This window comes from Scylla paramamosain, chromosome 12 (genome assembly GCF_035594125.1).
Source record: "Scylla paramamosain isolate STU-SP2022 chromosome 12, ASM3559412v1, whole genome shotgun sequence".
In the NCBI taxonomy this organism is placed as follows: Eukaryota; Metazoa; Arthropoda; class Malacostraca; order Decapoda; family Portunidae; genus Scylla; species Scylla paramamosain.
The window spans coordinates 23,197,458-23,210,447 of NC_087162.1; the positions used below are offsets into that span (position 1 = coordinate 23,197,458).

Here is a 12,990-nt window from a genome sequence, read left to right on the forward strand (position 1 = left end):
CACACTCGCATGGCCTAAACTAATTGGCTGTGGAGAAAAAAGGGGAAAGACAGGATATAAAAAAAATGAAATAAAATAAAAATCTCTGCTAACAGTTTTGATTCGCCATACAACACACATGCACACACACACACACACACACACACACACACACACACACACACACGCACACACACACACACACACACACAGCAATAGGTACAATAAGTCTTTGACAGAAAATGGTCAATTTTTAGTTTGAATGAAGATTATCATGTTTATCTCTGCAATGGAGAGAGAGAGAGAGAGAGAGAGAGAGAGAGAGAGAGAGAGAGAGAGAGAGAGAGAGAGAGAGAGAGAGAGAGAGAGAGAGAGAGAGAGAGAGAGAGAGAGAGAGATTCATAGACGTCGGAAGGAAAAGGAAAGACATTGTGACAGGTGTGACGATCAGTTGAAGAGAAGGAGGAGGAGGAGGAGGAGGAGGAGGAGGAGGAGGAGGAGGAGGTTGGTCGCTATTAATTCAGACATGGAGGAGGAGAATGACGGAAAGGAGACGAGGTGAGGAGCGAAAGAGGAAAGTGGAGGAGAGACTCAACGGCGGGGAAGGAAAAAGAGAGAGAGAGAGAGAGAGAGAGAGAGAGAGAGAGAGAGAGAGAGAGAGAGAGAGAGAGAGAGAGAGAGAGAGAGAGAGAGAGAGACGACTTCAATATTTCAATAAGTGGATCAGAAATAGCACGTTTTTACAAGTATTTTTCTTTCAAAACTCCTAATATAATCAATAGGGTCTTTTATAGAGAGAGAAAAAAAGATGCAATTCTTTTTTTTTACCCTTTATACGAATTATTATTGTGTGAAAAATTAGGTTTAAAAAAAGTTGGTCATTGGCATTATTAACCCATTCACTCCTGTGGCTTCAAAGGCTTAATGAAATGTGGCGGTGCAAGTTTAGAGTAAAATTATGAAAGGGACCACTGACAGGAAGAGGAGAGGAGGAGAGGAGTTGAAACCGTGGGGTGTCTGTCATTTTCATGTTTCTCTTTTTATTATTTTATTCTTTATTTATTGAGGAAACTGGCCGACGAGAAGAGACAAACTTTAAAATGTCTGTTCATAAGAGAGAGAGAGAGAGAGAGAGAGAGAGAGAGAGAGAGAGAGAGAGAGAGAGAGAGAGAGAGAGAGAGAGAGAGAGAGAGAGAGAGAGAGAGAGAGAGATATTATTATTATTATTATTATTATTATTATTATTATTATTATTATTATTATTATTATTATTATTATATTATTATTATAAACCAGTGTCGTCCCAGAAGGAGAGCCAAACGAACAGTTAAAGAAAAAAAAAGTAAATAACTAAAAGGAAAAAATATGACAAAGAACAAAAGAAAAATAGAATATAAATAGAATATAAATATTATCAGGTAAATATGACAGCGTTAATCAAATAAAATAATAAAAGCCATACTGTCGTTACCAATCCGAGTTAAATTCGTCTGTATTAATCTTAATCTTGATCTTGTGGCGCAGAGGAAGGATTAACAGGAAGAAAAGGAGGAGCTAACCTGGGAAAAAGAAAAAAAAAAAAAGACCAGCCTGATTAGGTTTCGTTAAATGTGTTTTCTTCGTTACGTTAATTAGCAGTATCAAGCTGAATGGCCGGGTACTTTAATTATTCCCGTTTTCTTTCGCTTTTTTGAGCCTCCTCTTTGTTATTTTATCATTAGTGTTTTTTTTATATATAAGTTTTCTTTCGTTTTTCTTGTTGTTGTTTTGTTTATGGTCATTATTGTTTTTTTTAAGTTATGCTTGTCGATTTTTTTTTTTTTTTTGTAATGTTTTTATTGGTGGTATTATTTTTCTACTTCTTCCTCTTCCTCCTCATCTTCCTCATCTTCCTCCTTCTTCCTCCTTCTTCCGTCTCTTTGTACATATTTTTTCATATATTTACACATTTCTTGTATAATTTTTGTCTTTGTATTTTTATCTTCACTACCTATGATTTTCTAATATATTTTTTCTTCTTTCAGGTAATTTGTTTGCCGGAGCGAGGCCAAGATAACTGTGCTGCGTACGAAATTGAGGTATTGTAAGGGATAGAACTTTCCTTCTTGTTCTTGTTCTTCTTGTTCTTGTTCCTCTTCTAGTTCTTCTTCTATTTCTTTTTCTCTTTTCTTTTTCCTCTTCTATCGCTTTCTTATTCTCCGTGGCTTCTCTCCCGAATTCTCCTAAATTTATTTTATTTTCGTTGTGTCAAGTGTGCAATATTTCCAACGCAGGACATGTACTCTTTCCCTTGTGTCCTTCTTCTCTTCCTCGTCTTTCTCCTCCTCTTCCTCCTCGTCTTTCTCTTCCTCTTCCTCCTCGTCTTTTTCTTCCTCCACTTTCTCGTCTTCCTCCTCCTCGTCTTCCTTCTTCTTTTCTCCATTTTCTTTTTGTGCCTTCTCGTCGTTGTTGTCCTCCTCCTCCTCCTCCTCCTCCTCCTCCTCCTCCTCCTCCTATCTTTATTATGATATGAAAGAAAACACTGAGCTTATTCCAGATCCTCATTATCTTCACCTTCAGGAGGAGGAGGAGGAGGAGGAGGAGGAGGAGAAGGAGAGGAAGAAGGTGTGGAGAGCTTAGGATATTCTCTCTCTCTCTCTCTCTCTCTCTCTCTCTCTCTCTCTCTCTCTCTCTCTCTCTCTCTCTCTCTCTCTCTCTCTCTCTTTAAGATGGACAGGAGCAACAATGAAGATAGACAGACGGACAGACAGGCAGACAAATGCTCGACTCGACACATCAACAATTCTGAAAGTCCGCCATTACGAGAAAGAATGAGAGTGGAGATGATGAACAAGGCGAGATGAAGATGGTGAATACTTCCCAAAATTAAAAAAGATATAGGAAAAGAAATGAAATTGTATCGAGTATTGACTTTGACACACACACACACAGAGAGAGAGAGAGAGAGAGAGAGAGAGAGAGAGAGAGAGAGAGAGAGAGAGAGAGAGAGAGAGAGAGAGAGAGAGAGATTCTGGTAGTAAAAATAATGATAGAAAGAGACTAAAGAGAACGGGAGTAGAGAAAGAGATGGTAGAAATGAGGTTATAAAAAGGAGAACCTGGATATAAATGCAGAGATAGGGAGAAAATAGGGAAGATAAGAGAAAATAAGATAAAGCTTGCGAAAAATCTGGAAATCTGGAAATCTGAACTGCATTGTTTACTTAAGAAAGACAAACGAATGGAAAATTAGAACATTTGAAAAAAGACAAAGGCGCAAACTTATAAACAAGAGAGAGAGAGAGAGAGAGAGAGAGAGAGAGAGAGAGAGAGAGAGAGAGAGAGAGAGAGAGAGAGAGAGAATTTTCCCCACTACTTATTGAATAATTTAATTTTCACAAAACTTTACATGATAAGCTTTTGTCCAATTGCTGATCAGATTGGATGTTTTTTTTTCCTCTTCTCTCTTTTTTTTTTTTAATGGAGACGAAAAGAGTGTGGGATTCATTCTCTCGAGAGTGTAATCTGTTGAAATGAAGCCTTAAACCCCCGTGAATGAACCCCGCCGCTCGTGTATGAGTATTGTCGAAGCTCCGAACCAGTGAACCGCCTGGGAAATGAGGCTTCGGATCTCGTTCGAAAAAGCGTGAAAGAGAGAGAGTGTGGGAGGAGAAAAGAGAGAGAGAGAGAGAGAGAGAGAGAGAGAGAGAGAGAGAGAGAAAGGAGGTATATTGAACGCGATGAAACTGATGACTCTCTCTCTCTCTCTCTCTCTCTCTCTCTCTCTCTCTCTCTCTCTCTCTCTCTCTCTCTCTCTCTCCCATTACGACTTTAGCTCTTCCCCCGTAAAAAAAAATAAAAAAAAATTAATGACGATTCTGAATAACACAATGAAGCCTCAAATGGACGCGTTTCGGGACACAATAAGAACCTCGAGGTGGTTTTCGAAGCAGAGAATGAAACCTTGAACGAGACAGAGTGGAAAGTGACTATTGTATTCCTGACGAAGGAGAGGAGAGGGAGGCAACTCAAACGGGAAGGAAGTTGAAGGAAGTTGTGAAGAAGGAAGGAAGGAAGCAAGGAAGCAAGCAAGTAAGGAGGAGGAGGTGGTGGTGGTGGTGGTTGTGGTGAAGTGGTGGAGACTTTCAGAGAAGACACAAGCCAGGAAATGAAAGGAGGAGGAGGAGGAGGAGGAGGAGGAGAATAATGTTGATGTAAATGATGGTGATGTGAAGGAAGATAAGGAGGAGGAAGAGGAGGTGGAGAAGGAGGATAAGGAGGCGGTGGCGAAAGATAAGAGGGATGAGGAGGATAAGGGTGAGGATGATAAGGAGATGCAGGAAGAGGAAAACGTGATGATTAAGGATAAGGTGGAGGTGGGGAAAGAGGAAGAGAAGAAGAAAGAAAAAGATAAGAAAAAGAAAGAAAAAGATGAGGAGGGAAATGAGGATAAGAGGAAGGAGGAAAATGAGGAACAAGGAGGAGGAGGAGGAGGAGGAGGAGGAGGAAGAAGAATTTGAAGAGAAGAGTAAACGTACATAATTTTTAAGACACTAATTATATGTTTTACAGTTTTTTTTTTTTTGTTTTTTTCGTAGATGAATTTGCTTGTTTTTTTTTTTTTCGTCCATGATTACTTTCAGCGATACACTTTTTTTATATAGTTCCTTAGTTTAGAAAATACATCATCATTTTTTTCATCCATACATGTTCAATACACTACATTTTTTTTTATTGTTTTATAGACCAGGAAAGACGAAAGTAGTCTCCCTTCTTATTTCTTTTTATTTCCCTGGATTATTCAATGCAATATATTTTTTTCATATGGTTGTACAGCCTAGAAAAGATAAAATTAACATGCTCATTTTCTATTCATAGTCAATCAATGCATTTTTTTTTTCGTACTTAGAAAAAGACAAAACTAATCTATTATTTCATCATGTACATACTACAGGCCACTTTCTTAGAGGAACTGCCGCAGCTTCCCTTATTTTCTTGCAGTCTTACGGTCTTACAGCGCTCTTAATGTTAACAAAGGCTAGCCATACACGTGAAAGAGTTAGTCCCTCACTCTGTCCTCTTCCCCGCCTCTACGTATTCACTGAGGCTGTAGAAAGAGACTCCACTCTTGCAACATCTAAGGACAAATAACAAGCGAATTTTTTTACCTGAGTCTAAGTGCAAGTGTAATAGGATGTGGATTTTGGGGCGTTTCTTAGAATGTAACTTGTTTTTCGTTTAATTCAGGTTGTTGATAATGAGAAAGAATACTTATGTGTCTTCATTTAAAGGCTGTTCGTTGCAATTCACACATCTGACCTCACTAATCATCGTTTTCCTATCCCCGCCCCCTTTCTCCTCCTCGTACAACTCTGATAAATCACAAACTGTCTTTTTTTTTCTTAATATCCTCTTTATTTTTCCCCCATCCAGTGCAGATCTGCTTAATTGGTTTCGTTTTTTTTTTTTTTTTCCTTTTTTTTTCTCCTTTTCCTCCCAGAAGCCCCTGCGCGCATCCACCATCGCTTTGTTCTGCAGGGCTTCGTGTCGCACTCTTTATTAAGTCCCTCTAGTTTTTCCTTTTTTTTTTTTTTGTACTCTATTGTATTGCTGTTATATCTAGCCTGTGTCTCCGTCCACCGTATATTGCAGGTGTGTTATTTCATCAGATGAGTCGAGAACGTTCCTTGATTCATCTATAGTATGGGGTGTGTTGTGTTGTTTTGTGTTGTTATGGTGGTGATGGGGATGAGTTGTGTGTCATGGTGGTGATGGTGATACAGTGTTGTGTACGTGTTATGGTGATGAGGTGGTGAGAAAAAAAAGTTAGATAAAAGAGTGTGATGATGTTTCTTCTCCTTAATTTGCAGCTCAGGTGTGTCATAGCTTTCTCCTCCTTAGCCTGTGTGAGTGTTCCAGACTTTACCATCGGAAGTGATCAGAAAATGAGGATTATTAACACTGAAGCATTACTGACACGACCTTTCCTAGTTCACATTTAGCATAGAGCGTAAATTCAGTGGCGGTGGTGGTGATGATGGTGAAGGAAAGTTAGGTAGGAGTGTAATGTCGTGTGTTCTCTGCAATTTTTCTTTTTCACGTATTTCTCATTTTACCCCTTCCTCTTTAAACCCCTTTCTCCTTAGTCTGTGTGAGCGTTGTCGAGAGTACCAGTAGAAGTGATTAGGGAATGAAAATTGTACCTCTCGCATTAGCAACTTGAGCTTTCCTAGTAACGATTTAATCTGGAGGGCATCTCGAATGGTGGTAGTGGTGAGGTGGTGAAGAATGGTAAGATAAGAGAGTGTGATGATGCTGCTTCACCTTAATTTGCTATCTATGGTATCCCATAACTTTCTCTTTAACGCTTTTCCTTTTAGCCTCTTTATCTTTAACCAGTGCGAGTGTTTGTAAATTTACCAGCAGAAGTGAAGAATGGCACTGGTGAGATGGACGTTTCCTAGTTCACATTTAGCATAAGGTGTTGTGTAGATGGTAATGATGGTCAGGGGGCCATAAAGAAAAGTAATAATAGTGAGTGTGATGAAAGATCTTCCCCTTAATTAATAGCTTGGTCTCATAACTTTCTCTGCAACAATTCACCGCACTAAAAGCATTGTATGGAATTTTTATAAGCATCTACAAGAAAAAAGAAAAAGGGTGGGAAAAGTAAAGGATATATTTTGTAATTTCAAGTCAGTATAATGTGTGGAAGTGGCTGCAGAAGAAAAAAGATTTCTCCGAGTGAATAATAATCAAGGAAAGATGTGCAAAGTAGTAGTGAAAGGGTTAACATCTTTCTCCTAAGTACTTTCCTTCTTCAGTGTCCTAAAATTTACCAGTACAATTGACAAAAAAAAAAAAAATGAAGATAACAAATCCCATACTAATAATACAGACACTGCAATATCACCTGTCCTTGCAGCAATCAATGAAGTTTTACCTGTGGACTTAACAAGCGTCCATTAAGAATCCTCTCTACCTTTAACAATTGTATTTGGATGAGATAATAGATAATATCACTCCCACGAGCTCGATGGACACTAAGATATTACCTGTCCTTGTAATATTCGATGAAGTTTACCTGGACTTAATTAATCAACCTCCATTAGCAATCCCCCTACATTAAATAGTAATTGGATGGAAGTATTGTGGGAGTCGTAATATCACGTGAAATATTGCTGTTTGCCGCATGACTCGTGGCCATCCATCCTTCTGTTGTTAGGGCATTACTGTGACGTGATGGGCTGGCAGGTGGGCGTCCCTCCTCTGTCAGGTGTACACAGAGGCCCCGAGGTAATGGTGAGCGCCGCACCTCCCGCAGACTGACGAGGTGCGAGGGTGTCAAGGGAGGGAGGGATTATGGCGTTTTGCATATTGTATAAGCTGTGGTCAATAAACGGGTCTCTCTCTCTCTCTCTCTCTCTCTCTCTCTCTCTCTCTCTCTCTCTCTCTCTCTCTCTCTCTCTCTCTCTCTCTCTCTCTCTCTCTGATGAAGGAAGGTAAGTAGCAGCAGACTTGTTGGCCTTTGCAAAGCTGTGTATTACCAAGAGTGAAGGAAGGCAAGACAGTATTAGGTAGTAAAAATAATTAAATATCAAAGTCCCTCCCATAGAAAGAAATAAATAAACTATCAATAACAACAACATCAGCAACAACAACAACAACAACAACAACAAGTGACTTTACTTCTCTTGATCAGCTTCTGTGGTTTGCATTTAAAATTTTACGACGTGATTGCGTGAAGCTAAAAATTATACTGAGCCAATAATGTACAAAAAAAAAAAAAAGGAACGAAACGAAACTTACTGCTCAGAGAGAGAGAGAGAGAGAGAGAGAGAGAGAGAGAGAGAGAGAGAGAGAGAGAGAGAGAGAGAGGGAGATGGGGGGTATGTGTAGGTAACTAGAGGGACAAGGCAGGTGGGAAGCTCAGAAATAGACTCAAAGGGGACGGATGTTTTTTTCTTTTCTTTTTTTTTCTTTCCTTTTCTTTCTTTTTTTTTTTTTTTTCCTATCTGAGCTTTTCGATTTAAAGAGAAAAGGTTGAGGTGGAGTCATGTGTTGGTGGTGGTATTGGTGGTGGTGGTGGTAGTGATGGTGTGTGTGTGTGTGTGTGTGTGTGTGTGTATGTGTGTCATGCTAAGGAGAATGGGTTATTGATTAGATAAATGTATGTATCTTCGAGAGAGAGAGAGAGAGAGAGAGAGAGAGAGAGAGAGAGAGAGAGAGAGAGAGAGAGAGAGAGAGAGAGAGAATGTTTAGTAGTTTATTAGTGAAGGGGAGAAACAGACAGGTAAATTAATAGGTAGAATGAAGGTAAACACACACACACACACACACACACACACACACACACACACACACACACACACACACACACATTCACACCACCACCACCACCACCACCACCATCATCACCATCATCACCATCATTCCCAGATTAAACCCTCATCACAACACCACCTGACTGACTCACAAAACAACACAACACAACACAACACGTCACAACACGTCACACACTAATGCATGTCCAAGGCCAGGGAGATAATCTGACTGTTGTTTTCCTGGATCTCCTGACGGGGTGGGCTATCAGAGGCGCTTCTATTACCCCCACCTGATCCGTAGTAGTAAGAAGGATGAAGGGAAAGAAAAGGAAGGGAATAATTCTGTTCCTCTATTTTCGTTGGTTAGTTTGCGTCTGGGTAAATGATGGTGGGAGTTCAGGGTGCTCTGGGTTTTAAGGATGTTATTTGGGGGTTCCTGTAAGGCTTATCTCGCTGGATTCCTTTGTTGGGAAGTTGGACATCTTTAGTTGGACGTCTTTTTTCTTTTTTTCTTCTTTTTTTTTGTATGCTGACCTAATGTTTTTTTTTTTACTTTTTATTAGAATTTCTTTGGTCTTTTCTAGTTTTGTTATCGTATTTGACACATTTTGTTTATATATAGCTTTTTTTCTCTTTTTTTCTGTCCTGTTGAGTTTTTTTTATTCTGGTATCTTTTTCTCTGTTTTTTTACTTTTTTTTGTTACAGTTTTCATCATTTTTTGTTTTGTTATTCGTAATTTGATACATTTATATATATTTTTTTTTTTTTTTTTTTTTGCTGACCTAATGCCCTTATTTTCTGTGCTTTTGTTTTTAGAATTTCCTTATTAATTTCTTATAATTTTCTAGTTTTTTTTTTATATTCGTATTTGACACCTTTTATTTTTATTTTATTTTTTTCTGACCAAATGAGATTTTTTTAGTATTTTTTTTTTCGTTCATTTTACTTTTGGTATTTTGTCACATTTTCGCTACGTTTTTCTCACTTTTCATTTAATATTCCAACTCCACTTCGCCGTTTTCTTTCTTAGGTACGTTTTCTTTTATTATTTTTCTTTATTAGCGTGCATTTTTATCGTAAATAACCTTTTTTTTATATATTTCTTTGTATCTTGCTAGTTATTATACCTCTATTTTTTTCCTTTTCTTTCAGTCTTTTCTAGCATTATAATATTTTCCTCTTGTTCCTTTCAGTCTTCTTACATTTATATTTTTTAATCTTTATAAAATCTTTACCACTTTTTCTGTTTTATTTTTCAATTTCCTTTTTATTATGCAAGTATTATTTATTTCCTTCCACATTTCTATTTTCTCCCACATTTCTATTCTTTCCCGCTGTCGGAACACGATTTCCTCTTTTATAACTTTATATCATTTCTTCCCTACCTCTGTGTTCTTTTTATTTTTCCTTTCTTTACCCCACTATTATTATATTTTCCTCACCAGTTTCCCTCTCCCAGAAGTATATTTCCTTTTTCTTTCCCTACTGACGTCACAAACCCTTTTCCTTCCTTTATTCCAATAGTGTTTTTTTTCCTTCCTTCCTCTTCCCTCCTCTTTTCCTTTCCTGTTCCTTCCCTTCCCTTTCTTTCTCTTTCCCTCCTTTCTCTTCCCTTCTCTTTCCCTCCTTTCTCTTCGCTTCTCTTCCCTTCCAACAGTGTTCTTTTCTCCCTTTCATTCCCATTTCTTAACTTTTCTCTCCTTTAACTTTCCCTTCCTTTCCCATCCCATTTTTTCCCCTTCTCTTCTTTTTCCATCCCCTTCTTTCTTATCCATTTCTCTTTATTATCTCCTTTCTCCATACTTGTCCTTCTTTTCCATGCCCGTTATCTCTCTCACTCTCTCTCTCTCTCTCTCTCTCTCTCTCTCTCTCTCTCTCTCTCTCTCTCTCTCTCTCTCTCTCTTCTTCTTCTTCTTCTTCTTCTTCTTCTTCTTCTTCTTCTTCTTCTTCTTCTTCTTCTTCTTCTTCTTCTTCTTCTTCTTCTTCCAATTCCTACAATCTTAATAGACACAAACACACGCACTCTTCTTCTTCTTCCTCCTCCTCCTCCTCCTCCTCCTCCTCCTCCTCCTACTCCTCCTCCTCCTCCTCCTCCTCCTCCTCCTCCTCCTCCTCCTCCTCCTCCTCCTCCTCCTCCTCCTCGTTTATCCAGTATATCATCTCCTTATTTCTTGTCTCCCTACTCAGCTCCATTTCCTTCGGTTTATGAGAATTCGCGAGGATTAATGGACAGAGAGAGAGAGAGAGAGAGAGAGAGAGAGAGAGAGAGAGAGAGAGAGAGAGAGAGAGAGAGAGAGAGAGAGAGAGAGGATATGGGTGATAATGAACTATAAATAACACAGTATCGGAAGTGTGTGAATGGCATTTTATTGCACGGAATGACTGCCTTATGCGCAACCTAACCTTTTATCAATGTCACGGAGACGGGGGTGTTGGGTGGGTGGGGGTGAAGGGAGGGGGAGGGTAAGGGGGTTGATGTAATTGTAGGAAGGGAAGGGGATGAATGGAATGTTGTTTTAGTGTAGGAGGCAGTTGTGAGGGGGGAAGGAATGGGAGGAGGAGGAGGAGGAGGAGAAGGAGGAGGAGAGGAAACGAGGGGAGGTAAGGGACGTAGTGGAGGAAACAGCCGCGCTATAAAGAGGGGAAAATGGCAGAGGGGGAGAGAATAATGGCGAACCAGAGAGAAAGAGAGAGAGAGAGAGAGAGAGAGAGAAAGAGAGAGAGTCTAGATTATAATGAAGAGATAATAAGGAATGAAAGGAGAGGAGACAATGAACGAAGAACGAATGAAACTGCATGAAGGGGAAGATAAATAAGAATATTGAGGAAATGAAAGGGACGCCGCTTGGAGGAAATAAGGGAAGTGAATTGGAAGGTTGAGCAGCAAAAGGCAGCTATGAGAGGAGGTGCAAATAATGATGGCAGCCTTATTGAAAAATGTGATATGATGAATTGGGGCAGAGACGTAGAAGGAGAAGAGGAGGAAATGAGAAGTGAAGATTGGATACACAGGAGAGAGAGAGAGAGAGAGAGAGAGAGAGAGAGAGAGAGAGAGAGAGATGGAACAGAACTAGAAGAAACATGTATTTGTCGAAAATTTCACTGCCATTTTTCCAATTTAGTATTTTTTTTTTTATGTTATAGAGAAATTTGCTGTCCAGATTTACTTCTTTTCTTCACTCTCTCTCTCTCTCTCTCTCTCTCTCTCTCTCTCTCTCTCTCTCTCTCTCTCTCTCTCTCTCTCTCTCTCTCTCTCTCTCTCGTACAATTTTTTATCTTCTGCACTGGTTCCATCCTGCGCTCTTTCATTTTCAATTTCCTCGTAATGCTTTTATATTGAAGCATTCACTCCTTTTTATTGCATTTTCTTTTACCGTGTCCTGTTAGATAGTTGAATAGATAGATAGATAGATAGATAGATAGATGGATGGATGGGTAGATATTAACCACAAAAATACAACGCTTTACAATAAAAAAAAATTCTTATATAAAAGTCAGTGGCTCAGAAATAAATCTTTAACACATAAAGGAATGCAATAGTCTTACTAAATGCTTTAACAAATTGTTTACTCTAAAAAAAATACAGATATACATACATTCATACATAGATGGCTGTACAGATGGCGAGATAAAAACACAAACGCATACATACATACACATACATACATACATATGCTAAACACAAGTCTCATATTAAATGGACACCCTATGTATCTCCTGCCTTAAGTCCTCCTTGCGTGACGTAACACATAAGGCAAGCACGTGAGGTGTGGGCAGGCAGGTGTAGCGCCACGTGTTCCCCGTCACGAGCACCTGGCGAGAGGAACACGTGAGGCAGGTGTGTTTAATGAGTCTGTCGCTACTTCTCATTGCTTCTAATTAGGGTGTGTGTGTGTGTGTGTGTGTGTGTGTAGGTAGGTGTGTGTGTGTGTCTCTCTCTCTCTCTCTCTCTCTCTCTCTCTCTCTCTCTCTCTCTCTCTCTCTCTCTCTCTCTCTCTCTCTCTCTGATAAAGCCAGGTGATAACCCATTACTGTCTCAAAACTTTGCCTCGAGGGGAAGAGACACCGCTTTCAACTGAGATTAAAAGCAAAAATATGACCTTTCTCTCTCTCTCTCTCTCTCTCTCTCTCTCTCTCTCTCTCTCTCTCTCTCTCTCTCTCTCTCTCTCTCTCTCTCTCTCTCTCTCTCTCTCTCTCTCCCTTATTTTTCTCTTCTCTTCTTCCTACTTTCTACTCTATTTTCCTTTCCTCTTGTGTCCTCTTTCCTCTTCTCTCTCATTCCCATCTCCTCCTCCTCCTCCTCCTCCTCCTCCTCCTCCTCCTCCTCCTGTCTTTTTTCTCAATTTTACCATTTTCTCTTCTTTTCTCGCTTTTCCAACTTTTATCACAACTTTCCTCTTTCCTTCTGCTCTCATCACCTTCTCCTCGTTTCCTTCTCTCTCTCCTCAATTTTACTAATGCTCTTATGTCTTCTTTCCACGATTTTTCTAATTTTTCTTACATCTTTTCTTTTACCTCCTGCTTTTATCACCTCCTCTTTCTCCTCATTCCTTCCTTCCATCCTCTCCTCCTTCTCTCCTTTACTGCGTCAGCGTTAACCGTGTGGGAGGAAGATAATGTTATCTCTCTCTCTCTCTCTCTCTCTCTCTCTCTCTCTCTCTCTCTCTCTCTCTCTCTCTCTCTCTCTCTCTCTCTCTCTCTCTCTCTC

General features: G+C 39.5%; 1 protein-coding gene across 1 annotated transcript in view; it reads left to right on the plus strand.

The window, feature by feature from the left end:
- Positions 1 to 2,033: 2,033 nt before the first annotated feature.
- LOC135105905 (lachesin-like) overlaps positions 2,034 to 12,990 on the plus strand; it is a 163,565-nt gene continuing 152,608 nt past the window's right edge. Inside the window, exon 1 of the mRNA XM_064014579.1 lies at positions 2,034 to 2,057. The gene's annotated coding sequence lies outside the window, so the exon portion shown is untranslated. The remainder of the gene's footprint in view (positions 2,058 to 12,990) is intronic.